General features: G+C 38.0%; 1 protein-coding gene across 1 annotated transcript in view; it reads right to left on the bottom strand.

Annotated features, from left to right (window-relative positions):
• Nucleotides 1–26,877, bottom strand: part of LOC306669382 (uncharacterized protein) — a 513,918-nt gene that overhangs the window by 139,768 nt on the left and 347,273 nt on the right. The window lies entirely within an intron of this gene.

Below are 26,877 nucleotides of genomic sequence, written 5' to 3'. Positions count from 1 at the left end.
GACTGACTGGAAGGAGGGTAACAAGATGTACGTTCATGGAAAGAATTCTTAATTGACCTTCTTCTGCTCATTTACTCAGGGAAAGCAGCAAAGGCAGTATTATCATATAGCATGCAGATGTTACTATTGTTATTAAACAATGGAAAACCTCCATGCTCCTTAGAGTTCTGTCTTCTCTGTGGGCACTGATTCATTTATTTTATTCATTCAGTAAACAAACTTACTGAGCACCTATTACATAATCACCATTTTCTTTAGGCACATAGGATAAAATAGAATAAGACACATTTCCATTTTCAATGATTTTAAACCTACTGGGAGACACAAGCAAGTAACTTCAACTCAATATGCCTTGCAGTTAGGACTTGGGGGTCACAGCAGGCATCCTGGAGCTGATGAGCTGTAGTTCCAGGGACAGCAGAAGTTGAGAAGAGACAGTGAGAGTGACCATGGAAGAAATGGATGAAGAAACTTCCAGGTAAGTGCTTGGTAATGGCAGAGAAGGCAGCATGAGCAGTGTGTGGAGAGGAAGTGGGTAAGTCAAGAAGAAGAAGAAGAAGAAGGAGAAGGAGAAGGAGAAGGAGAAAGGACTTTTCACTTTCTTATCCCACTATTGCTGAACATAGCAGAATTCATATTCCTTCCTGGCACCTTGAACTATTCTAACCAAGAAGCCAAGCTTTGATGATTGTCTTATGGTGGTCTCAGATGTACCCACTTGCAGCCAAGGTAAACACAAATTATATTTTTGTAATCTACCTACATACATGGAACCCTAAGGCTCTGTTTCCTTTTGGCTTTTCTTCTTTACTTTGTTTTCTACACAGTGAACAATGATACCTTTAGTATTGCCATCCCAGACAGATTTAATATTATCTCCCTGTGTTTATAATGTCTAGATTAAACCAACTTTGTAAAAATGCGTCTCTCCAAATTCTTCTGGTTTCATGTTCAGTTGTGTTTATTTTCTTTTCCCAAATTTAAAGAGTCTTTTTGATGTTTTCAGGAGTGGTCTACCTGGCAAGCCTGGTTCTCACTCTCGTTATTGATATAATCTATGCATTAAGTACACAAATGCCAGGACTTTGTACTGGCACCAAATAAAGCATGTTAAATGGACATGTCCTTGCTCTTTCATTTACTTTGCCTAGGGTGGGAGTGTAGAATCACTTACATTTCCCTGCCCAATTTTTCAAGCATTCCCAGGGAAACAATTAACCTTAGTTTCTGAATATCTTATAAAATAGCATGCTAGAACCAGTCCATCCCAGCTCACAGGAACAGACTATTAAATTTTCAGGAATTGTATGACCCAGTTTTTAAACATAACTGTTATTAAAAATTAAACTACATGAACTAACAAATAGATTATGTATAAAACAAAGGTAGCATATGCTCGATTCTTTACTTCCTAATTATTTTACCACTACTTATGCTACTGAGTTTATTTAAGTCTCTGCTTTTGTGTAATGGAATATAATATAGTGTGCTACTAGGCATCTCTTCCCAAGTCTGCATTTAATGATGTCATGTTGGTAGTTTGCAGATGGCCTTTGTGGGAGCATTTATCCCACAAAAATTGGCAAACAATATAAATCAGCGCTCTTGTTTTTCTTCAGAGATGGAGTTAAACCTTGACCTACACACCACTGCTCATATGGACTAAAGAATGCGGAAATTGGTTGGAAAGGAGAAAGAACAGATATTGACAGAAAAACGGTCAATCGGTTCAAATAATAGGAAGAAAGTTCACTAAAATTTATACTTTAGGAGAGGATCACTTGAAACAAAATAATTTTCTCTCTCGAAGATGTACAGATATAGCCTCTGGAAGTTAATAGATTTGGGGGACAATAATGCCATCACATGGAACTCCTGTTCTTTGTCTTGAATGGAAGTAAATGTTAGAGAATTGACTATAGAAGTCTGAAGGGTGTAAACCCTGCTTAGGACATGTGCCAACACACCCTATACCCTGGTAGCAGTCTTTGTTGCATAAATTCTTCCAGACATTTGAGAAATCTCAAGGTGGATGAACTTGTTTTATGTATTAAAGATTGTATTAACATTTCACATCCCAAATGATTTCTTCTAAGCCTCTGCATCTTTTGGGTATTGTAAGAGAGAGCTCTATGTTTAAGAGGATATGCAAGGGTATACAACATGAAAGTATAAGATGGATAATAGCAAGAACCTAGATGAGAATAGCAAGAATGAGTTTTACCAGAAACTCGAATGATCACCTAGAACTTCTCCCATGATTACTTGAATATCCCTGAAGTACATACAATCAAGGGGCAGAAGCAAAATCTCATTGTTAAGTGGGGTAGGGGGAGCAGATATATTATGCTTTGACAATTTCCCTAAACTTAGGAATAGACCCAGTTTTAAAATACAGGAACAGAATCCCCAAACTCTGACTCCTCCTCAAACATAATGCACACGGATCAGTGGTATGGATGGTGGTTCCATGACCTCGTTTTTAATTCAAGCAAGTTACTCTCATGGATAAACAGTGGCCCAAACCTCCTTCAAATTTCTGAGGTTCTAGGAAAATCCTTATTAAATAAGCAAACAAAAGACAGATTTGTGTATTTGAAGCTCTTCAGGGTACTTATCAGAAATCCCAAAGCTAAGAAGTCAGCACTACAATTATATGGCAAACTTTCTCCTTAAGATTGCAGAGGTTTGAATAATTTTATGACTTCTGTCTGATTTAAAGACCTCTCAGAGCTGATCTCATCAAATGAAAATTACAACTTAGTCTCCACTTTATAACCAGCACTAAGCACTTCATATCAATATATTATGGGTTGATTGATAAAATAAACCCTCCAAGTCCTGTCCTGTGAGAGTGAGTGAGGAAGGAATGTCTGGTGCTTCCATTCATTCCCCAAATGGGGGATACCATCTGGATATTTATTCCAACTGGTTATTAATAGTCAGAAGGAGAATATAAGAGATTAGGCCAAGACATTTGAAAGAATCAAGACTCTGAGAATCTATCTTGGTCAAGAAAAATTTATATTTCTAGTTCTGAAGATTACAAAATAATCTTGCTGCTTCTTCAAGGAAATGTGATATACTTTTCTAAAATACAGATGAAATGTATGCTAGAGTACATTTCTAGTGTGTTTGTGTGTTTGGGACAGATATTGCTAATCAATTAGAATAAGTCTGGATCTGAATCAATGAGGTTTCTCATTCCCACTATAGCTGGATGCAGTTTATAATCTTTCGCTATGCTCCTAGCATGCCACCACTAATGAATCTGAATTGGCACTTGAGCCAAGCCCAGATCCAATCCAACATTTTAAATTCATTGAAAATGAGGACCAGAGAGGTTAAATAACTTGTTTCTAGTCACATGAACAAAACCAAAATTCAAAACCAGGTTCCAGTGCACATTAGCTTATTTAAACCCTTGAGGTTTTGATCTGTGGGCTGATGCAACCTGAATTCCCACCCATAGATCTAAGGGTGGACTGATGGATAATACAAGGGCAGGCTCTTTCTCAAAGGCAATAGCAGACATCCGGTGGATGGAACTAGTAATGAGGTGCTGCTCAGCAAAAAACATTAGTCAACAAGATCATTTTCTTTCCGTACATAAATTATCAGTGTTTATGGTATTAAGGTCAAGTGAAGAAATTGAATGGGCCAAAGATAGAGCTCTAGGATTAAGGAGCTGTGCAATTATTTATTAGTGTATTTCCTTAAGTAGAGCTATGAATTGAATTATGAATGAACAAATCACTTTGATCTTAAAGGACTTTGTCCTTGTCTTACCAATTGTGGAGTGTGGGACATCTAGAAGAAAAATTATAGAAGAAATGCAGACTAGTAAAGTGGGAAATTTGGCCTTGTTTGCCTTGAAAGTACTTTTTTCATTTCTTTTTTAAAAGGTCTTAGGCAAGCCCAAGCCTTTGTCATTTGTAATCAAGTGCCGGTTTTTTACTACGTTAGTGAACACTTTCATTATTGCTAACAATTCAATTATTAGAACACTGGCGAGATATTACTCTTTCTGCTTCTCCTTGAACATGCTATTAAGCCTGTTTTAGGCTTTAAGGAATCCATTCAAATACGAAGAGAAACTAGTTTCAAGTATTCAGCAAAGAAGAAGAATTTTTAGATGTCATCATAAAGGGCTTACAACCATCATACACATCCAACTATGTGATTGGGACAGAGAAAAGGAGTTGCCATTGTGGGCACAGCACATTCTGCTATCTCTCAGAGGAGTCCTCACCGAATAGCTGCCCACACAATGTGAATAACATCCTATCCTGGCCCCAGACACACTGACATGTTTCTACCTCCACCCTTGGCACTGGGTCTCTTCTGGTTGTGCCACTTTGGTTTGAAACTTACTTCAAAGTCTGACTTGGGAATTTCATATTGTCAAAATTGGGTTTAAAGTTCAGACATTTGGGAGGAAGAAGAATACAAAAGTATTGGAGTTTCTGCATGTTCTATCATTTTAAGTGCTTCCATAGATGGTGTGATTCTTTTTGGTTCAGCAGGGGACCTAAAAATTGTACTAGTCCAAATATGACTCTAGGTAGAAACTATTAATATAGACAGTACTGTTTCCTGGATCCAGACCTTTCCCATTTAGTGCAGCAGAACATGGAGTTGGTATTTATATTAAAGGAATTCTTAAGAATTTAATAATACAACTAAAATAGTAAGATTATTTACTATTGCTATCTTACATATTTTGTCCCTTAAAAAATTCCACATCTGGGGGAGATAGCTCAGTCGGTAGAGTGCTTGCCTTGCAAGCATGAGGACCTGGGTTCGATCCCCAGCACTGCCAAAAAAAAAAAAAAAAAAAAAAAAAAATTCACATCTTAGAGAATATCTTGGTAAAGGTGGAAGTCTCACTGGTCACTGAAGCTTATAAAGCCTTCAATAATTTTATGACTTCTGCCTGCTTTAAAGACTTCTCAGAGTTGATCTCATCACATGGAAATTACACCTTAGTCTCCAGTTTACAAAGAACACTAAGTACTTGTGCTTTCCTCTATGGTCTCCTTAGATCTTAGGTATTTTTCCTTTGTCCCAAATTAAGCGTATTATTTTCAGTTAAGAAAAATAAATGAGGAAACAGATCAGTGAAGAGAGTCCTAAATGAGGAGGCAGAAGATTGCATTTAGACTAAAACATTTCTTCCAAGATTTTGAACTTGCATTTATCCAACCCTAAAACTATCTTTGTTTTCCAAAGATGCCTGTGAAGATTGGTGACATCATATTTGAGAACATTTGGAATCATTGCTCTTGTGACATTGAACACCATTTTGGCTCAGGAGATAATGAGAGGACCAGTGAGGGTGGTCCACATTTTTCACATTTAAAATATAAATGTTTATGAGAGATAAAGGCAGAAAATTGTTTTATTTTAAACTTCTCACAAGATTTTTTGTTTTCTTTTTTTAATGGATAATGATCCCATTCTTGGTCACAGGAAGTTCTTTCAGATCAGTTTCTGCCCAGAGTCATGGAAGCTCTTTTATACTAATTTACTATGATTAGTTCTGAATTAGAAATTAGAGAAAACCCACAGCTAAAATGCCAGAAGAAAACCAATGCAAAGGGAGTCCTTCATGGGTGGATATCATCAGTCTGAGGATGGCAACTGGCCAGGCCACTATCAGTGGTGAAGTCAAAGTGGTTCTTAAGAATGGAGGATAAGAATGCAAAGACACTCAACCTGAGGGTGAAGCCTGGTCTGCAGGCAGGCAGGTGCCCTCTAGGCCTATCCAGCTATTCCCCACTGAAGCCTGGAGCACCTAGGTGGCCATTTAAGACTGGGCTGCAGCTCCCACTACTCCAGCCACTGAAGAGGTGGGAACAATCACTGTGGGATCTTATGCTGTTCTTCTGCAAACCCTTAAGCAAAAGGGAAATACGGTTGACAGAAAAAAATGCAAAAAGACAGAGAAGTCCCAACCTTTAGGAACTCAGAGCTGGAAAAGAGTAGACAGTAGACAGAAAGGAAGGAAGTATTATAAGCCTGATCACACCTATAGGGCATTTCTACAAGCATCGGTTTTGTGAATTAAGTCCTTTATCCCCAATCCCTGAGAATATGATCTTGATATTTGATTTCAACTTCGATAATAGGACCACCCAGTTAAATTCTTCCCAAAGTTTATAAGTTTATCACTGTTACATGATTTTTAAGTAAGTACTTGCATTTTTAAAATTTAATTTTAGTTGTCATGGATTCCCTCCTTAATGTTAGGAAACAAGAACATAAAACTCATAATATTTTAGGTGTTGGTTTGTAGGACAAAACTGTTACAGTGGCTTGATTTAAGGAGGAAATCCCTGAATTAATAGAAGAGGTTATGTACAAATGTGGCAAACACATACACACACACACCCACACACACACACACATACACAACTAAACGAAAAACCATGAATAGTATTGAAATAACTGAAATCTGGGAAAAGCTGATCTAGTCTGATACTAACACCTTTGTGTTCTTGCCGCTCTTTGTTCCCATTATAAGGGGGTGATACTTTTTAAGACTCTGGTCCTGCTTTACTCAAGACACTGTATCACACAGGCACAAAAAGCCATGTTAAAAAGGATGAAGGGAAAGGTACCAAAGTGTGAGTCTAAATTCCTTCTCCAATGACTGCAACTTTAGCACTAGTCTAGATTTTTGATGAGATTTTACAAAGACTCTTCACCAACAGTTGCGATCAGTACCAATTCAAGAGCTGGTGGAGGGTTGGGATGGCAGTAATGGTATGTTCTGTCCCCAGAGGAATGGGGATGTGGACTCACCAAGGAGCAACACACTGAATTACCTGTGCCCAGAGATGTTGTTCACATGCTCTGGCCTTTCCAGTCTGACAGGGTCCCATCTCTGTCTGAGTGGAAGCCCACTGCAGTCAGGTCCCCTTATACCCATCACACTGCATTATACCCATACTTTTTGGAGCACAGCTTCAAGTCATAAAGAGTCAGAATTTTATTTATTTTATTTTTTTAAATTTATTTTTATTGTACACAAATGGGATACATACTGTTTCTCTGTTTGTACATGAAGTAAGGCATACCATTTGTGTAGTCATACATTTACATAGGATAGTAGTATTTGATTCATTCTGCTATTTTTTCCTTTCCCCCACCCCTCACACCCCTCTTTTCCCTCTATACAGTTTCTCCTTCCTCCATTCTTACCTCCCTCCCACCCCCCACTATGTGTCATCACCCACTGATGAGGGAGATCATTTGTCCTTTGGACTTTTGAGATTGACTTATCTCACTTAGCATGCCATTCTCCAATTTCATCCATTTGCCTGCAAATGCCATAATTTTATCATTCTTTATGGCTGAGTAATATTCCATTGTATATATCTATATCTATATCTATGTATATATATCACAGTTTCTTTATCCATTCATCAATTGAACGACATCTAGGTTGGTTCCACAATCTGGCTATTGTGAATTGAGCAGCTATGAACATTGATGTGGCTGTATCTCTGTAGTATGCTGATTTTAAGTCCTTTGGGTATAGACCAAGGAGTGGGATAGCTGGGTCAAATGGTGGTTCCATTCCAAGTTTTCTAAGGAATCTCCACATTGCTTTCCAGAGTGGCTGCACTACTTTGCAACCCCACCAGCAATGTATGAGAGTACCTTTTTCTCCACATCCTCGCCAACACCTGTTGTTGCTTGTATTCTTGATAATCGCCATTCTAATTGGGGTGAGATGGTATCTTAGGGTGGTTTTGATTTGCATTTCTCTTACTACTAGAGATGCTGAACATTTTTTCATATATCTGTTGATTGTAGATCTTCTTCTGTAAAGTGTCTGTTTATTTCCTTAGCCCATTTGTTGATTGGGTTATTTGTATTCTTGGTGTAGAGTTTTTTGAGTTCTTTATAGATTCTGGAGATTAGTGCTCTATCTGAAGTATGAGTGGTAAAGATTTTCTCCTACTCTGTAGGCTCTTTCTTCACATTACTGATGGAATTTTAATAGTTCCTTCTGAATTCTTATATTTTGAGGGGTCCTCTCCTAAAATGCTGCATTCACTGAGAAAAAAAAAAAAGTTAAAAAGTAACATGTTCCAGGTTACAAGCAGTTTTAAGTCAAGGAAATGATGGAGGAACGGGGTTTAAGCAGGAGACTATCCTCATACTGAGGGAGCTTTGTGAAGGAAATTTTCTTTCATTGTTGGTTGTTGTTTTGTTTTGCTTTTTTGAGCAATTCTAGTGATTTATTCTGCAATCACTCATTCCTTCCTTCCCTCAATTTCAGCAATAAAAAAACATCTCTCACTACATGGGTCTTAAAAGGGTGTTGTTTTGTTTAGAGAATATGGAATTTATTTAACTCCAATGATATTATCAATATAAGCCAAAAAGTAAGTCTCGTGTGTTTTCCCCAGAGTTGCCAGGGTCTTTGGCTAAGTCCAGCAAGGCAGCCCCCCTGTGCCTCATGAGCTGGAATGTGAGACCCATAAAAAAGGAAGTGGAGGCTGGAGCTCTCAGGAAAGAGATACGCTTCTTAAAATGCAGTATGTCTTTGAAAGAATGTGTTGGGTCTGTAGCTCGCCCAGCTGTGACAAGATATCGGAAACTGCCTAATCCTGCTCTTCCCTGATAAGCTCTCTTGATATCAGAGAGGCCCAGGAAGAGGCCATCTTGGCTACAGGAGAGGAATGGCCAGCAGATCTAGTAACTGGGTTCTGACCAGTACCAGGCTCTGCTCTCCCTGTCGAGTAAGAACGCAGTGAGAGGTTCTGTACCCAAAGGGATGGGTACAGGCTGCAATAAATACCTATGAAATATTATTATGCACACGGTACAGAGGTAGCACTCTGGAAGAGAGATTTGTTAGAGGGAAAGGAGTAGATAAAACATTTATTGTGCAACTTTGAGTCAAGCACAATATTAAGTAATTTACATGTAAGAAGTTAATTGATACTGACAATAAATGTGTGAGGTCGGTATTATACAGATGAGGAAAATAAGATGCAGAGACGCTACCTTGCCTAAAGTCACATAATGAAGGGGAGGGGAGGAAAGTGTCAGATCTCAAACCTGTCTGATGCCCAGACTTACTGTGTACTCTTTTTATGTCTGGTTATTGAATTTTACTATAGTTCATTGAGCCTTTTCTATGTATCAGATATTATATTAAATGCTTACATTAAGTGTTTCATTGATTCTTGACAACAACCCTATTATGTGGGTACTGTTATTTTTGACTTTGATAATTGATGAGACTGAGGCACAGAAAAGGTAAGTGATGTGTTAGAGGTCACACAGCTAACCAGTGGTAGATTTGGTCTCGAGCCACAGCAGTTAGATAAAAGGCCCAGATTTTATCACAACTATATATGGCCTGTTGCATCATAGTATCTGACTCCAAAATCCCTCAGACACTGAAACCAGACTGCTTCTGAAAACACATGCACGCGCACGTGCACACACACACACACACACACACACACACACGAGAGTGTGCTCAGTTATCCTGGTGATAGGTATTGCAGTAAATCACCAGACAGTAACTGGTTGTAGCATGAAGTGACTAGGGAACATCATTGCCCTCATTAAAATGATTTGATAATGAGAAATCATCTGATTCAGTAGACCCTAATATTCAGTGTAATTAGGGTGTCTTAATTCAGTGAGTCCTATTATTTTGGATTCATATATTAGACCAATTAGATAAGCAAAATATGGATGGCTTACTTATAATTACTAGTTCTTTATTTTGCTAAATAAGTTTTTTAAAAATAGTAATTTTGTAATTTTGTAATTTCAATATCATTTTGTAAAAAGAAACATGATGTAAAGCCTAATTTGTGGAAAACTATACCATAATTATTTTACAAAATTCATCATGCAGTGGTGAAAATTACACCAAAATTATGTCAAAAATCACATTCCCCTGGGAGTTTGTGAACCATCATTTTAGCTGCAAATAATAGCTGACCTTTAGTGAGCATCTACTGTTTGCCAGGGGCTGTGTATATATTACATTGAATCTTTATCATAGTTCTACTAAGTAGGTATTATTACTTCTATTTAAGATATAAGGATTTGGAGTTTCATAGAATTTAATTATCATGCCCAGGGTTCCCCCTTTAGTAAGGAGCACTATGCAAACAGATATTCTTCTAACCTCAAAGTTTATATTTTTTCTCTAGCACGAGTTGCCAAATAAAAGCTTGGCTCTGTCAAGAGTTACCCCCCACACCATCAGTGGGTTTATAGTTTCCAAATAGCTATGTTCAGCATTGTCCTGAACATATGGACATTTGAAAAACAAGAGAAAATGTTAAATATGCAGCCAGTGCATCGCCTACCATCTTTCTGAAGACTGGTCAAGAGGACAAGATTCTTCGTTCAGTGATCACTAATCAATTCCTCACCACCACCTATTTGTCTTGCCATCTGCCCAGTAACCAAGCTGACATCTGACACAAGCCATGCCTCTGAGGAGAGGTGGTACAGGAAATGTAGACTTCAGATACATGGAAGTGCTGAAAAGCTGAGGCGAGACCCAACTACCTCCCCTGAAATCCTCGCTGACACATTCTATTTTGAAATACTCTCTATTCATAGGCTCTAGAATACTGATGTAAGGTAGAGGGAACTTAAAGCCCAGTCAAATCCACTATTTAACATTTCATAGAGGATAAAACTAAGACCCAAAGGGGTTCAGTTGACAGCCCCAAATCTCCCAGCCAACCAGCTCAGTAACAGGACTGGAATACCGGAATCCATACTAGGGGCACTGGTCCTATAGAGGGTAGGTTCTGAGAAAGTTTTACTTGCTATGAAAAAAAGGACATTGTAAAAGTCAAGCTTCCCAAAGATTGGTTAGGGAAAAAATTATTTAGATTATAGCATTCATAGCATAGTCTCCAACTCTAGAAAACTACTCTTAAGAAAGAGGGCCTCTTCAAGTAACTAACATCAAGGTTAAATGTACATAGGCTAGAATATGTGTTTTGCATTTGAAATCACTTAGAAACTGACTTTTAAGGTATTATAAATATGAGAACTCTAATTCCTATAATTTAATTACTCTTTTATGACTTAGATTGCAGGTTCTTATCATTTATTTTGATCATTTAATGAGGTCATCATTTAAAACAGAGGTTCTGGTAAATGAATTTTGCCTAGTAACTGAATGTATGCCACAAGAACCTGATGGTATTCTATTTTCCATCTAGCCTTTAGGTGAAAGCTCCAACTTCAGTGCCTGCCACATAGTAGGCACACAACAGGTTTGGGTTTCTCTCTTCTCTTTCCCCCAGGTGCACACATGACTATGTGGGTGGCAGTGTCCACATATGTATATGTATATGTGTGTATCTGTTGATAGGGAATTGGGGATTCCCATTCCATGCCATAGAAGTCAGTTCCCAAAGCACTTTGTGGAAACCTTATCAGTGATGGTAGTAAAATGTAGCTAGAACTCCAGACAGACAGTTTACCTGTGCAGTGTCATCCTGTTCTATTTATTACTGGCAATAACTGACATCTCCCACCCCATGGAGCAACCCTGGTTCTAACCACAGCTAAGAAGAACCCTGGAACCCACATTCTGGGGCAACCTCTTCTCCCTTTAGGTCGGTGATTCTACTCTGCGGGGAAAGACCCATTAGACTCCTCTAGGGCTGTGAAGCTTCTCAAACTAACTGTGCAAATGAATTCACAAAGGATCTATGAAAAGGCACATTCCAGTTCTTTAAGCTAAAGAGGGACCTGAGACCCTGGTTTCTAACAGGCTGCCAGGCAATGCCCAATGGCGCTGGTTCACAGACCACACTCTGAGTTGCAGGGACCTAAGCAGCAGCTTCAAACTGAGTATTGCTGCAGTGGCCATTCTCAATTGGAAATGTGGAATCTCCTTCTAGGGAGATTTAAAAAATATATTTAAAATCAGAAGTCTTGAGGATGTGAATGAGAATAAAAAGAGAAGTAAGGGAGAAAAAGAGGAGAGGGGAAGAAAGAAAAGAAAAAAAGGAGAAGTTTGGGAGTTTTTGACATTCTTTGAATAGCCCACCTTTGCAGGGCAGTCTCCATTTTGCAGATTTCTTCCCCCACCCACTTCCTGTTTTTCAAATCCTCATACTATTTGATTTTCATAACTAAATGTATTTCTGAAAATGTTTATCTAAGTAATTGACATATCGTAAATAATTACGTAGGGTTCTTTTCCCAAAACCCAGTCAATAATAAAATCAACTACTAACCTGTCAAAATGCAAAATTTTAACCAAGTGAGCTTAAAGATCTAATTGGCTTTTATTAGTGATTCATGAATTGGGCAACACTTCATAAAACATAGAAAGAAAGACACTTTGTTGGGCATGGCAGAACATTCAATTTTTATAAGGCAGCTTGAACAGAAGCAAGGAAACAGAATAATACAAAAAGTGGATTGGCCGACATCAGTGACTTCAGGTAACTTGTAGGATTAAAACAGAGGGGACTTCCTATCACACCAGCTCAGGTTGACTGGAGCCTTTCTTAGTGACTGTTAAGAATCAAGTTTTTAGTAAATATTGGTCAGTATGGAAATTTTCCTTCTTCTACGTTTCAGCTTAATTATATGGTACTTAGCACATGTGACTTAATTTTACTCTGGTCTCCTGGGCATGGTGCTGGAGCTCAGTTAAGAACAATGGCCTCTTAATAACTGTACTTAACACATGTTTTTATGGAATCTGGTGTGAACATATCTGTGTGTGGGAAAGGGAAGTGCAGAATCACCTATTTGCACTTGGCTTGCAGCAATAAAGGAGAGACTGGCATAACAAAACTTCTTGCCTTTTCGTTCTTGATGTGTGAACATACTCTGTGGAGGGTTTTAATCTCATAGACTGTGTGGCAAGGTGAAAGAGCCCAGAGTTTGCATACAACACTTCTGGATTTCCAGCCTTATAATTTATGCAACTTTGCAAAAATTACTGAAATTCTCTGAGCCTCTGTTTCTGTATCTATAAAATATGATATGAATAAGTGTGTTCCATCTTACAGGTTCTAAAAAGATCTGGAGGAAACAAAGAAAAGATCTACCATCATGCTTAGTACAGTAAAGACACTTGACAGAGACTAATACCGCCACTATCATGTTGAAAAAGGAAAGTACTTTATTCTTTTAAATATCTGATAAGTGATAGTGGCAAATAAAAATTAGTCTACATTTTAAGTTATCATTATTAGTCATTGTGTTACATTTTTAAAGAATCAGAATAAGCTTTAAATACCATAATTTGCAGCACCACCCAACTGAAGTGCTCATATCTATTATAGGGTGCTCTGACTACCAAGAAGAGAATGTTTAAACCCATCAATACAATGTTGTAGTTCTAAAAGATTTGGGGGACATAGGAAGAAAAATTAGCACCAGCGATTTTGACTTTTACAAGTGGCCTGTAATTTGGGAGAAAGATATGGTCTCCATTTAGGAACTAAGAACACTAATAAGGAAGCCTGATCCCAAGTTGAATATACAGTCTGTAATTATTTAAATATCAATTACTATTAATTGGGTACAGATATCCCTTATGTCGTTCTGCTTGATTCCTACTACACCATCTGAATGCAATGGCCACTCACTTTTAACTTCACAGAGAATTTCTCTCTCACAGAAAAGACTGACTTTTAGGCCATCTGGATATCATCAGAAATGAAGATCAGAAAGAATAATTTACTGACTGAACAGACATTGAAACAGCTAGTGTGGTGGATGACAAGAAGCCCATGTTTTTGTTTTTTAAAAAACATTTTTGTCATTTGGCTCATATGTGTTTCACATTTCGAAATATTTTGGGACAAGCATTTAAACTGTGAGGTTGGATTTCATCATTATGGGGAAAGCAGCAGTCCTAATGGTAGCCATCACCTCGTCACCCAGACAACTGACCCCTCTTCCAACCTTGCTGTCTGTCTCAGAAGGGAAGTGGGGTGAGACGACACCAGAAGAGTGATAGGACCCTGACTGCAAACCGGGAGGTCATTTTGCCAAAAAGAGTGGAAATGCTGTGTTGCATTGTCTGGCCCTGCTATCCTCCCATGCTGCTTTGGGCAGATTCTTTCACCTCCCAAATCTTTCTCAATCTTTTTTGCCACCAAAGTTAAAGAGAAACTGTTTTAGCTCCCTGATTAGGTACCAGGCAGGGCTGGTGAGAAGGATATAAAATGAACATTTGTAAATGACACATATAACCTGGGGCACAAATAAATTTCTACCCAGTCTGGTGATGCTGGTGGAGAAGGGAGCAGCAATAAGAGCCAGAGCTGCCAGGATGAAAGGTGTTGTGCCATGAGACTGCACAAGCACTGCTCCCTGTCAAAGCAGGTAGCAACGTGGATGCCACCAATGCAGGCCTAGTCTGTAAGAAAGGAAAGGCTGTTCCAGTAGGGTCACATTACAAAACACACATCCTGTGATGGAAACCACTTCTTTTGGAGCAAGGTCAAAAGCAGATTAGGGCATGTCTGGGAAATATCAGACCTTTGAGTTTTCCAAGATTTTCCCTCCCTTTCCCAGGATTTATCTTGCAGTATGTGGCTGCCTCAGAAGCTCAACTTCCTTGAAAAGGGGTAAGAAGAAAACCTATACCCGATCATTAGTATGTTGAAAAAAAAAAAAAAAATTTCAAGTGCATCTGTACCTAATTAGCTTTTTTTTTATCAAGATCTTTCAAAGGGGGACCCCACTCTTTGAGGCAATTCAAAGATGTGGATGAAGAGTTCAGTGAGTGAAAACAGGGCAACAATAATTAATTGAGGTCATTACATACATAGCAGTACATTTCCTTTTTAATAAGCAGACCACATACAAAAGGTGTAAGGAGATAGAAAACCGTAAAGACTTTGACATTTGCTCTCACCCTTTTCACTTTGTAGCCCAGAGAGTCTGGGATGGGGCCTAGCATTAATGTTTTTAAATTCAGGGGTTGCTAATGTTGTTTTAATATACACGGACTTGAGTTACAGATTGGAGTGCTTGGCAGCAGATTTAAAACATCTTCTGTTCAAATTCTGATTTAGTCACTAACCCTATGACAATCTCCACCACTCCACTGCTCCCCACAAGATGCATAGGTTACTTAATCTAAAATGTGGATATATATCTGCATCAGAGTTGTCACAGCCAGGTGTGGTGGCAAACACCTATCATTGAAGCTCTCCCAGGAGGCTGAGGCACTAGGATCACAAGTTCAAGGCTAGTCTGGGCAACTTAGCAAGACCTTGCCTCAAAATAAAAAATAAAAAAGGCTGGGGATGTAGCTCAGTGGTAGAATGTGCCTGAGTTTTATTCCAGTATCACAAGAAAAAAAGTTATCACAAAATTTAAGTGAACATCTTGGGGTTGGCACATAATATACATTAAATAGACTAATTATTTACTCATTATCTATCATTGCTATTTTCCTTCTTATGACTAAAATAACTAAAATAACTTCTTCCAGAAGGTTGTCTATCATATTGACTGCTGTACAGTGTTTTGGTTGTTTTATTCTGAGTTCTTGTTTGAGGAAATAAGTTCTGGTCAACATGTAGCTAACTATGAGTGATTTTACAGGTCCCTAGATTTTGCCTATGGGGCCTGGTTTCCCTACAGTGAGTAGAACTGCCAACTTGTGGGGGCATACATATCTTACATTTTGATACATGTTGCAAAACAATTTTCTACAAATTGTACCAACAATAAACACATGGATTTTTTAACTGAGCACCTACCATGCACCAAGCACTATGTCAAATGTCATTTAACCCTCAATATAATTTTACCCAAGAGATTTTATCTTCATATACTATATGATGAAAATGAAGCTTATATGTGTCAGTTCTTGTGAAATCACCCAGACAGAAGGTGATAAGCCAGAACTGAGTTAATATGAATCAGATGTTTTTTCAATGGCAATGTAGAAAAATATTACCAGGGATAAAAATTAATTTGGGTTGTTGAAAAATGCCCATAAATCTGTCAGATTTATAGCTGCATAGAACATAATCCCTGCATTTTCTTTTTTGTCTATAAAATGAGGAGGTCCAACTTAGGTAGCATCTAAGGTTTCTTCCAACTCAATGAGTACCAGTTCAAAATCTGGCATCAGTCCTAAGGGGTGATGGGATATCTACAAACAAGTACATTAAGAAGGTGACCTTACTAGTTGTTCTTTATATTTACAAACAAAAAATGGACCTCAGGTAAGGCTTTCTTTCTTTTTTTAAAATTTAATTTTTATTTTTTTTATTTTTTACAGACTGCATTTTGATTCATTGTACACAAATGGGGTACATCATTTTGTTTCTATGGTTGTGCATGATGTAGATTCATACCAAAAGTTTTCAGTAGAGTTGAAATAAGATCATCTAAGATAATCTGTCTCAGTGATAAAACTCAGATATAAATGTCTCCAAGGGGGGAATAGGCCATTTGCATTTATCTGTGGTTCAAGTATGTTTGAAGTGCAAAGTTTAGCTAAATGGTCTTTTAAGGTCCTTATAGCATTGTGTTTCTAGAATTCCTACCAAGATAGATATACAGGCTTATTTCAAGGTTAAAGCTGACAGAGAGACCCCACTGATGAAGATGTGTAATTCTGTATTCCCCCAAGTTGACATCACATATGCCTTGTCAGCTTCTGAACCTATAGTGACAAGGCACTAGACTGAGAGATTTCAAACATTTGTTTCTGTTAAGAACATGGTTCCCTAGTCTTCATCTGTCAAAGATTTTAATTCACTGAGTTTCTGATGGGAGCAAGAATCTGCACTCACACTAAAAACCCCAGTTGGTTCCAAATGAAGTGATTCCAGGGCTCTGCTGTAAGACGGAACTCAGCTGATGTAGTAGAAGTGAGAAAGAGGTGTCAACTCTCAGCTTGCAGACGGCCTTGCTGCAGATGCTCAATTATGGAGCAGAAGAAAAATAGTTAAGAGGTTAGAACAGGTAGTCCAGGAAAGGCATTCCTTTGGGGCACATTTTTCTGCAGCATGTTATAACTGAGTTATCAAAGACCATACGCTTTATATTTTGTTGCTTTTGCCTAAATTGAATCATACAGTTAAATCCTATTTATTGATGACAAAATAAACCAAAAACAACTGGTAAGAATAAGTAAGACTATAAAACCTTTATAATCTTTTTTGAAGGTTTTCTTATCCTTAGTTCCCCAACACTATTTCCTTTACTGAATTCACTGTTTTAAAGTATCATTTCAACATTTGCTTTTTGGTACTGGGGACTGAAACCAGAGGAACTCTGACACTGAGCTACATCCCCAGCCCTTTTTTTTTATTTTTATTTTTTATTTATTTTTTTTTTTATTTTGAGACAGATTCTCACTAAGTTGCTATATCTGGTCTCGCAAACTTGGCATTCTCCTGCCTCAGTCTTCCCATTCAGTGGGATTACAGGTGTGTACCACCGTGCCTGGCTCACTTCAACATTTCTAAAGAGATAAAATTTGTCTACTATTTCCTTCAGAGATATAAACAACCTAATCATATCCTAAGAAATACATGACTCAGTTAGTTAATAATGTTTATTGTGCACTTAGCAATAGAAATACATAAGGAAACAAAGTAGACAGCATCCCTGCTCCCATACGTGTATAGACCAGTAGAGAAAGTCAGCACGACTTTCCATATTCCAAGTATGAACAATATCATGACATGTGGAGGGTGCTATGAGATACAGTGGTGGACCCACCTACTTAATGCATGCAATCATGGGAGCATGTTTTCCTGGGGAGGGGGAGGAACAATGTTAAATTTGAGCCCTGAATATTACTAAGAGTTTGCCAGGGAAAGAGAGGGTGCAAAGAAAAGGACACCTGTATTCAAGGACCAGAAAGGAGGCCTGTGTGGCTGAAATAAGGAGGAAGCAAAGCAGTAAGGGCTATTTTGTTTTAGGCTAAATTAAGGATAGTGGACTTCACCCTAAATTTAATGTGAAACCATTAAAGTGTTTGAAGTAGAACCAGGACTGGTCTGACTTGTTGTAGATCACTTTAAGCTGTCACAGTGAAAGAACTCTAAAAGGGCAAAATGAATGCAGGGAGATCAGGGTGAGGCTCCTGAGGCACTCCAGGTGGATGACTCTGAGGGACTACACTGAGATAGTGGCATTGGGATGCAGAAAAGGAGTGGGACTGGCGTGATACTTAGGAAGGAGAGATGGCGGGGATAGTTGGTCAAATGTGGGGAGACTGTATCCAGAACACTCAGGTTCTTATCTATTATTCCTGAGATGGGAAAAAGGCCAAGAGAACAAGCTGATAAAAAGGGAATTGCGGATTCAGACAAATGACTCTCTAATGGCAATACGAGAATATGAGACATGAATTAATTGGTAAGTAGCCAAATGAGAATTAATCAAGACTATCCACCCTCCCACTCAGCTCACCCCATGTGTTACCATCTCCAACTTATCATTTAACATGAGGATTCTTTGATCTAGGATCCAGTAAATATTTATATATATATATATATATATATAATATATATACAACCTAATCATATCCTAAGAAATACAGGACTCAATTAGTTAATAATGTTTATTGTACACTTAGCAATAGAATATATTTACATATTATATATATATAATATATATAAGTATATATATAATAATATATATGGTAATTTTCTGTCCAATCTTCCATTTCCATAGCATTATGAGCTCACCACCAACAATTTCCAATCCAAACCATACATTAAGTCAGGCAGTTTAAAGAGCATGTGCATGATGATGTTCAATCTACTTTTTATTACATTTATGATAATGTATTTCATAGGGAACAAGATTAAATCAAATGATCACTGTATATTCATTATTGATATAACTCAAAAAGAAATCTTTAATGTTGGATTTTCCTGGAGTGTTGGAGGATTCTTTGAATAAAAATGTTTCCATACTCAATGAACACTTGTTTGTTGACTTTTTCAAATAAATATTCTTAATAATCTCAACCTATAATCCAGGTTAGTCAGACCCATAATCCAGGTTAGTCAGACACCATTTGGGAGGTATTAAACTCATACCAGCTCAGGAAATATCTAATAACATATGCTATGCACTGAGTTCCTACTTAGTGCTATATTTAACTTTATTTCTTTCAGTAAACCTAGATGGTTGAGAAGAGTAGAATTGAAATTGGGTGAAGCTGAACTGCCCGCACTTGTAGGTGTTGGAACTGGAATTCACACCCCAGAAGCTGTGTTCTTTCCACTTCTCTAAGCTACCTTCTGTGAACTCAACCAATCAATACAGTCAGTTGATATTTTCATGTTTAAAGAAATTAATTCACAGTTATTCCCATCCCTGCAATTGGGAAAACAATTCTTAAGACTCTTGCTCCTCTAAGTAAGGAGCATGAATAACATCTAGCAACTCCTTGGTGCTCAGTCATCCATTTGTCTAGATGCCCTTTTGGCAATGCTTGTGAAAAGGATAACTTTGATTCATTTCAACCTAATTGAAGAAGAGCGTGTGCAGCAATGTACCATTAAGAATAACACTTATATCACCCCAAGCCGGGAACAACCCAGCTGTTCATTAACAGTAGAATAGATAAAGAAGTTGTGGAGTATTTAAATAATTGAATACTGTACAGCTTTGAAAATGAACTTACTGTGACTGCAGACCACAACACTGATAAACAACTCAAACAATGCTCACTGAAAGAGGGCAGACACAAACAAGTACTGATAGTATGATTCAATGTATCTTAAGCAAAAAAACAGGCAAAACTAATCTATGCTATTAGTGACCAAGTAGGCACTCAAAGCAAAGGGAACTAGGTAACAGTGTTAGTGTTCACTTTCTGAGTACTTATCAAGCCTTATATTCAAAACTTGTGCACTTTTCGGTATGTTTGTACGTTTTATGTTTGGAGGTATTTACTACATGTATTACTTTAATATAGTTCAATAAAAAGTTTACTAAAAGATAAAAATGACACCTTTGATATTTACAGCATTTTGATCAATAAAAATACAAAATAAGTAAATGGAGAAATCAATTTTAGATGTATCGCAGATCTAAATATAAAATGTAAGACAAAGTTTTGTGAAGCAAAAGTGAAATAAAAATACAAAAGAGTCCCTTCCAATTAAGCTCCAGTTTAAAAATACGATGCTGATAACAAGTTGTTGAAAATACTTTTTTTGGTACTGGGGATTGACCCCAAGGGCAATTAACCAATAAGTCATATTCCCAGTTCTTTTGAATTTTTATTTTGAGTCAGGGTCTTGCTAAGTTGCTGAGGCTAACCTTGAACTTGTGGTCCTCCTCTCAGCCTCCCAAGATGCTGGGACTAGAGATATGAATCACCATAACCAGCTAGAAAATACTTTTTACAAAGGCCATTAATGCATTTAATAGTCTCTGTAAATGAAGGATAAGACCACAAAGAAACTTCAGCCATATGGAAACTTAGATGACAAATTCCATTGTGATCATGGATAAATTACTGAATTCTTCAGTTCTATGTCACCATATTTAAGAGCAGGATAATTCCTACTTTCCTCAGAGGGGTGTTGTGCTGCTTAATTAATGTTTGTGAAGCACTTTCTGTTCCCTGGGTGAAAAGTACCACTAAAGAGTAAAATATAATTATGTTTTAATTGCAGGGCTAATTTTGAAGATAAAAAAGTACCTATGAATTGTGATTTACTAATGTGTTCACTCCATTAGAATCAAGGCCTCAACTTCTACATTATGTCTAAAAATATCATTATATATTTAAGAAATACACTTTTGTTTTTCTGTCTGCAGAGTAGGATATCATGCTTTCTGTGATCTGCAAGTATTTCTTCATTCTGAAAAATCCTTCAGTATTCCTTAGATGAAAAGAAGGCACATATTGCTGAGAGAAGAAATGTAGTTTCCTGCTTTCTAGAGCCAAGGTAATTGCTTTTCTCTGGGGGAAACTGGAGTGCAAGCCATCCTGCAAAAAGACCACCAAGGAGCTGGCCCTGCAAAAGGCAAGGCTGAGAGCAGCCAAGCTGCAAGAACCAAGGAAGCTACATGGAAGCTTTGGGGAGATCATTTGTTGACATTAGGGGTGGTTTTATTCCATTTTCTCAAAGGAAAAGTTGATTCTACAGTTCCTTTTATTAAGGCCATCTTTATTCCTGCTATTAGACCAATGGTTTACACAAAACCAGTTGTTAGCAATCCATTGATATATACACTTCAAATTATGGCCTTTCGATGAGATGACAATCAAAACTGAGCTGTGAATCTTGCTTTCTGAGTCCCAAGGCTGTCTTTCATCCTGACTTGAGGAGATGGAATCATTGTGTTATTGTAGACTATATATTTTGAAAGAGAAAATATTCACAAAAAGAAACTATAACAATATTTTCATTTCTCCTTTTTCACAGGTTAAGTGAATCATAAAGAGACTCTCCAAAAAGATTTTGATTTCCTTGATGAAAATAAAAGAGCTTCAAATCATACATTAACAATATAGAACTTTTCTGACATCTATTTCCCACAGTATGTGAAACTTCAGTGACTGTGTTTTCTATTTGACTAATATACAAATATATGTACACAAATATTCCTTATCACCTCTCCTGAATAAAAGAAAACAAATGATTGATCAGACCAAACTACCCCCAGCTGCAGATTACATTTTTAGACAATACAATCCCATGTCTGTATGAAAACTTCTAATAAATAACCTTATTCTCTCTACAAAGAGAAATCATATGGAAGTACTCCAAAAATAAAAAGCAGTCTAAATCTTGATGACAGTAGAGGTGACTCTTTAGTCGCTAAAATTCCCCTGAAAGATTAAAATGTCTATTTGAATACCTCAGAATACCCTCGAAAGTCTTTCAGGGAATACTACCAATGCGTTCCCTTAGGGAAATGTAAACCAGTCAAGTACACTGAGTTAGAGACATATATGTGATATATATGAGAATATTTATTATAAGGCATAAATGTCTATATGCCCTGTTGGTTCTGCTTTTCTGGCGAACCCTAGTATAGTTGTCAACATGACCTGTCATGTGACAATTTATCAGTCATTTCTTTGTAAAGTTCTATTAGGTAGACTGATTCAAATTCCTCCTGCAGGGCCAATAAATAAAGATTCTACAGGTCTATGCTGTAGTCCTCATTACTTCCACCAGTGTTTCTGAATCTCTGACCACTGGACAGGGTAGAAAGTTTTACCTTTGTAGTTCAGTATGATCATGTGACTTGTTTCAGCCAATGAAATGTGAGCAGAAATAATGTATTTTTCCAAGCGGAAGTTTGCAGAGCCTTTGAATGCTATCCCATAGCTCCCTTTCCCTCTATTACAGCTATTGGCAATGTTGCAGGTGGTGTCTACTTGACTGGCTGAGGTGCTGGATGATAGTGACATGAAGCAGAGCTCCCAGCTCACGTACATCAGACATGCTTGCAGTGTAAGGAAGAACTATTACCACTGCCTAAGATTTGGGGCCTGTTTGCTTACATAGCATAACCAAGCCTTTCTGACAGAATCAGTTTCCACCAGGCTAGAATTTCTGAGAGGAAGACAGAAGATGAGTGGTATTCCTATAATTTTACCTCCTCTTGGTCTTACCCAGTCTGGTTCTGGACAGTGAGATCCATTTCCTCTGGGTTCTTTACCCCATCCCCCAAAACTTCAAATGATTACGGGCTCAGGCAGGTGACCTCACTGAATAGGCAGGCCAATGCTTTCATAGCAAACATTTATTAACGCCACCTCTCTCTCAAGGAAACGCCTTTATCTTGAAAGGCAAGGTGTTCCTGACTGAGCTTTCTATTCAAAGGAGAATACAAGTTTGAAAACAGATTGCAACTGCAATTCTGCGCCTAGAAAATTCTGTTTTCTTGGGGAAACAGGGACCAGTGACAGCTACACCCCCACCTATAACTGGTGTCCATATAGGAATGCATGCCAAATGTTATCATATCTTTAGTGACCAAAAGTCTGGATTTCTATTCTAAGTCTCTCAATGTTCTTAAAGCACTACTCATGCCAGAGAAAATGCAACCTCAATTTATGTCTTTGTGGAGACAATGCTGTTATCCACTTACAAGAAGCGCCAGGTTATTGAGTCCATCTCCAAGGCAGGAAGAGTGACACATCTGGCTGGTGAGCTACAGGAATCTAACATGAACTGGTCCACTGGCCCACACAGCCATCTGGGTGGAGGTAGTGGTTCAAAGACCTTGGTGCATGAGTGGCCTTCCTCTGGGAGCTCTTCGCCTGTGTAAGCATATACTTTGGCTCCTCCATAAAGAAAGCCTGCTGGAGAAGAATGGTCTCCAATTCTGGATCAAAGAATTTAATTCAGGAAGGAAATTAACAGGAAGCCTGATTGTGGCCATACAGCAAGCTGCTTTCTCCAATCTAGCTTAACCGGTAATGTAGCTGACATTTCCCTGCTATTACACATCATTGTAAACAGTTTTTTTGATGGCTAGATAAGACTAATAAGGGGGTTCATTCAATCATTTCTCTATTGTTGACATTAGATGAATAATTTAGTATTCATCCCCATACTTCTTTGACATTTGGTGACTAAAAGAATTCTGTGTGTATCTATTGATTAGATTGGTTTGATTTGGGGGGCAGGAGAGGGGATTGAACCCAGGCTTGCTTTTAAGTTATATCCCCAGCCCTTTTTTAGTTTTTTATTTTTGAGACAGGGTCTTTCTAAATTGCTGAGGCTGGCCTCAACCTTGCAATCCTTGTGCCTCAGCCTCCTGAGTAGCTATAATTACAGATGTGTACCACTGTGCCTGGTTGTTTTTTTGTTTGTTTGTTTTTTAATGGCAGATTTATTTTACAAAGATAGCAATAATACTAACTCCCATTTCACATTTCTCATTTACCTTGTGAGAATACGACTTCCCCATCAAGTGATGGAATCAAATTCCTTTCTTCTTGAATTTAAACAGACCTGGGACACTTTGACCAATATCATGTGATAGATATGGTGCTCTGTGATGCAGCTTCTACCACATTCATTAGAGTACTCATGCCTGGATCCCTGGGACAGCAGGCAAGAGAAGTGTGATTTCCCTTGCAGCTCTGAGAACTGAGCCATACAGAGAGCCCATGGTGCTCCAGTTGGCATTGCTGAGTCAGCCCTGCCCAGGTACAAGGAGTGCCAGTGAAGAAATTCACATCATCAGGTCATTCCAAGCCTGCAAGTCTTTTCAGCCACGTTCTGGACATGGGGGGGCAAATATAAGCCATCTCAGCCTGTGCCTTGTTGGAATTTCTGATGTGCAGAATCCATGGATAAGAAAATGGTGATTGTTTTGAGTGACTACATTTTGAAGTCATTTGTTATGCAAAAGTAACTGGACTGGCATTTATTTTATGCATGTACTTCTTATTTTCCTCTCCATAAACATTGACTGAGTATCTTGTATTTCCCAGGCAAAGATCTAGACTTCTAAGGTTCGGAGGTAAATCAGACACAATCCCTTCCCTTAAAATGCTCACAATGGTGTCAAGACATAATCAGAGTTACCCTTTAGGAAGATATGTTGGGCAGAACTGGTATAGAGTGGAGGTCTGCATGCTCTGAGGTCATCAGGGTAAGGAAAATGGTAAACAGAATTTCTGACTTGATACACAAGTGGACTGATTTCTCTCTGTTCCACAGTCACAGGGTCATAAATCTTGCTCACTAATGGAGCTAAGGTTAGTGTAGTTCTTAAAATATGGTAGGTTCTCATAAATAGTTATCATTTGAATTAGATTAAAACATAAAAATAAAAACAAGGCACATATTCTACAAACTGGTCCTCATTAGAGAACAAAACTATGGTTCCTACAAAATTTATGTTGATATATCAGTATCTCAGAATGTGACTGTGTTTGGAGATAAAGCCTTTAAAGAGGTAATTAAGTTAAAATGAGGCCATATGGGTTTACCCTAATCCAATCTGACTGGTGTCCCCATACAAAGAAGATGAGAACACAGACATTCACAGAGGAAAGACCATGTGAAGACACATGGTCTGCAAGCTGTCTGCAAGTCAAGGAGATAGGCCTCAGAAGAAACCAACCTTGACTGAACCTTGGCCTCAGACTTCCAGCCTCTAAAACTGTAAGAAAATAAATTTCTCTCCAACAAGCTGTCCAGGCTATAGTGTTTTCATAGCAGCCTGAGCAAACAGTGTAGTTGGCACAGGACTCCTTTCAGTTCCACCACTGATGACCATCATAAGAGCAGCAGAAGAGGTGCAGGCGGTGGTGGCAAGGTGGGAAGGTGGCATCCTCTTCTCTTCTGCCTCCATCTGTCCTCAGAGATAAGTGGAGTCAAGCAGTTATCAATTCAGAGGCCAAATTAGATTTCACTTACACAGCACAACTTGCAATATGCCACCTTCTCCCCTGTCTTACCTAATTTATAACCTTATAATATCACTTTGCATCTGATTCATTGATATAAATATTGCTTGAATGTTAGCCCTGATAGTATTAGCCAATGGTGTTAGAAAAAGGAATATTTTTCAAAACATTTGAAGAAGATAACAATCTAATAATGAACAAAAATTTTAAATTTAAATTCTCTGAATAATTTTAAAGGAAAGACCCAGGTGAAGATGCAACTTTAAATGAAATGGTAGGAAAAATACCAGGACATATCCCTAGTACTCGGTAAGTGTTGAATGTTTGTTGAAGTAATCAATAAATCAATACATGGTTGAAAGAATGAATATTTATATCAGGGGTCAGCAAACATTTTCTGTGAAAGGTCAGATAGTAGACAGTTAAGGTTTTGTGGGCCATTTGGCCATCTATCTGCCACAACCTCTTCACTCTCCTGTAACCACAGATAATACAAAAACGAACAGGCAAGGCTGGGTTTCAGTAGGATTTTATAGCAGTCCAGTTTTGGCCCACTCGCCATAGTTTGCCAACCCCTGGTTTAGGATATTCACTCCCTTGATCAAAATCCCTTTCTAGCACCCCATTGCCTACACACTTCATAACCAGCCACCCATTCAGGATTCAGTGTCCTCCACAGCATGAACTGTACACTTACATCCTCTTATTTCTTTGGACGTTACTTAAATACTCTCCATTCTAATAAACTGGGCTATTATTTCTATGTTTCAAGTTTTCCCATTTCTTCACTTTGCTCATACAGTTCCTCTCTCTACTACAATCTTGCTTATCCTCAATTCCATTCTCAAATTCTGTCCTGAATTTGTCCTAGCTGATGTGTGCTTTCTCTTCTCTGAACCCTATGACTGGCATTTTCTCACTTGTGAATTGCACTTATTAAACTTAGCCTCATATAGACTCATTTCAGCAATTTCTTATAATCTATAAAACCACAAACTTCTCAAAAGCAGTCTATGTTCTCTTTAGTTCTGTATATCCTGCAATACTGTGAACATACTTCAGACTCAAAAAAAAACCTTTGGTGGTACATTGAATGACCCAACAGGGTAATAAAAGAGCACCAATAGAACTTCGTTCTCAATGGAGCCCAAGACTTACTGTCTCTAGAATATTTGTATAGGCTGCTTCTCTGTAGAGTCATTTATCTGGTAGGAAGTAAAATAACTATTGGTTACAGAACTTTAAGAATGCATTGGGGTACTAGAAGTCTTGGAGCCAGCTGTCCTTTTAATTAACTTTGATCTGGGAGCAAGGACCTAACTACCTCCTCCACTGTTGAGCTTCTAAACACGTTAATGGTAGTTGAGACTCTACCTGTTGTTTTCCAAGGCCTTGCTTACAGATCACTTCCTTATGACTGCAAGTGAGTTCTGTTCAACTCAGACATTTCCTAAATGTCTGCCTAAAATGCAGAAAGCACCATGAGAAAAGGAAGTATAAATAAGACATGAGCAGGCCTG

The sequence above is a fragment of the Sciurus vulgaris genome (assembly GCF_902686455.1).
Source record: "Sciurus vulgaris genome assembly, chromosome: 9".
Taxonomy (NCBI): Eukaryota; Metazoa; Chordata; class Mammalia; order Rodentia; family Sciuridae; genus Sciurus; species Sciurus vulgaris.
Note: the sequence above shows the minus strand (reverse complement) of the source record. Positions and strands in the feature narration are given on the sequence as shown.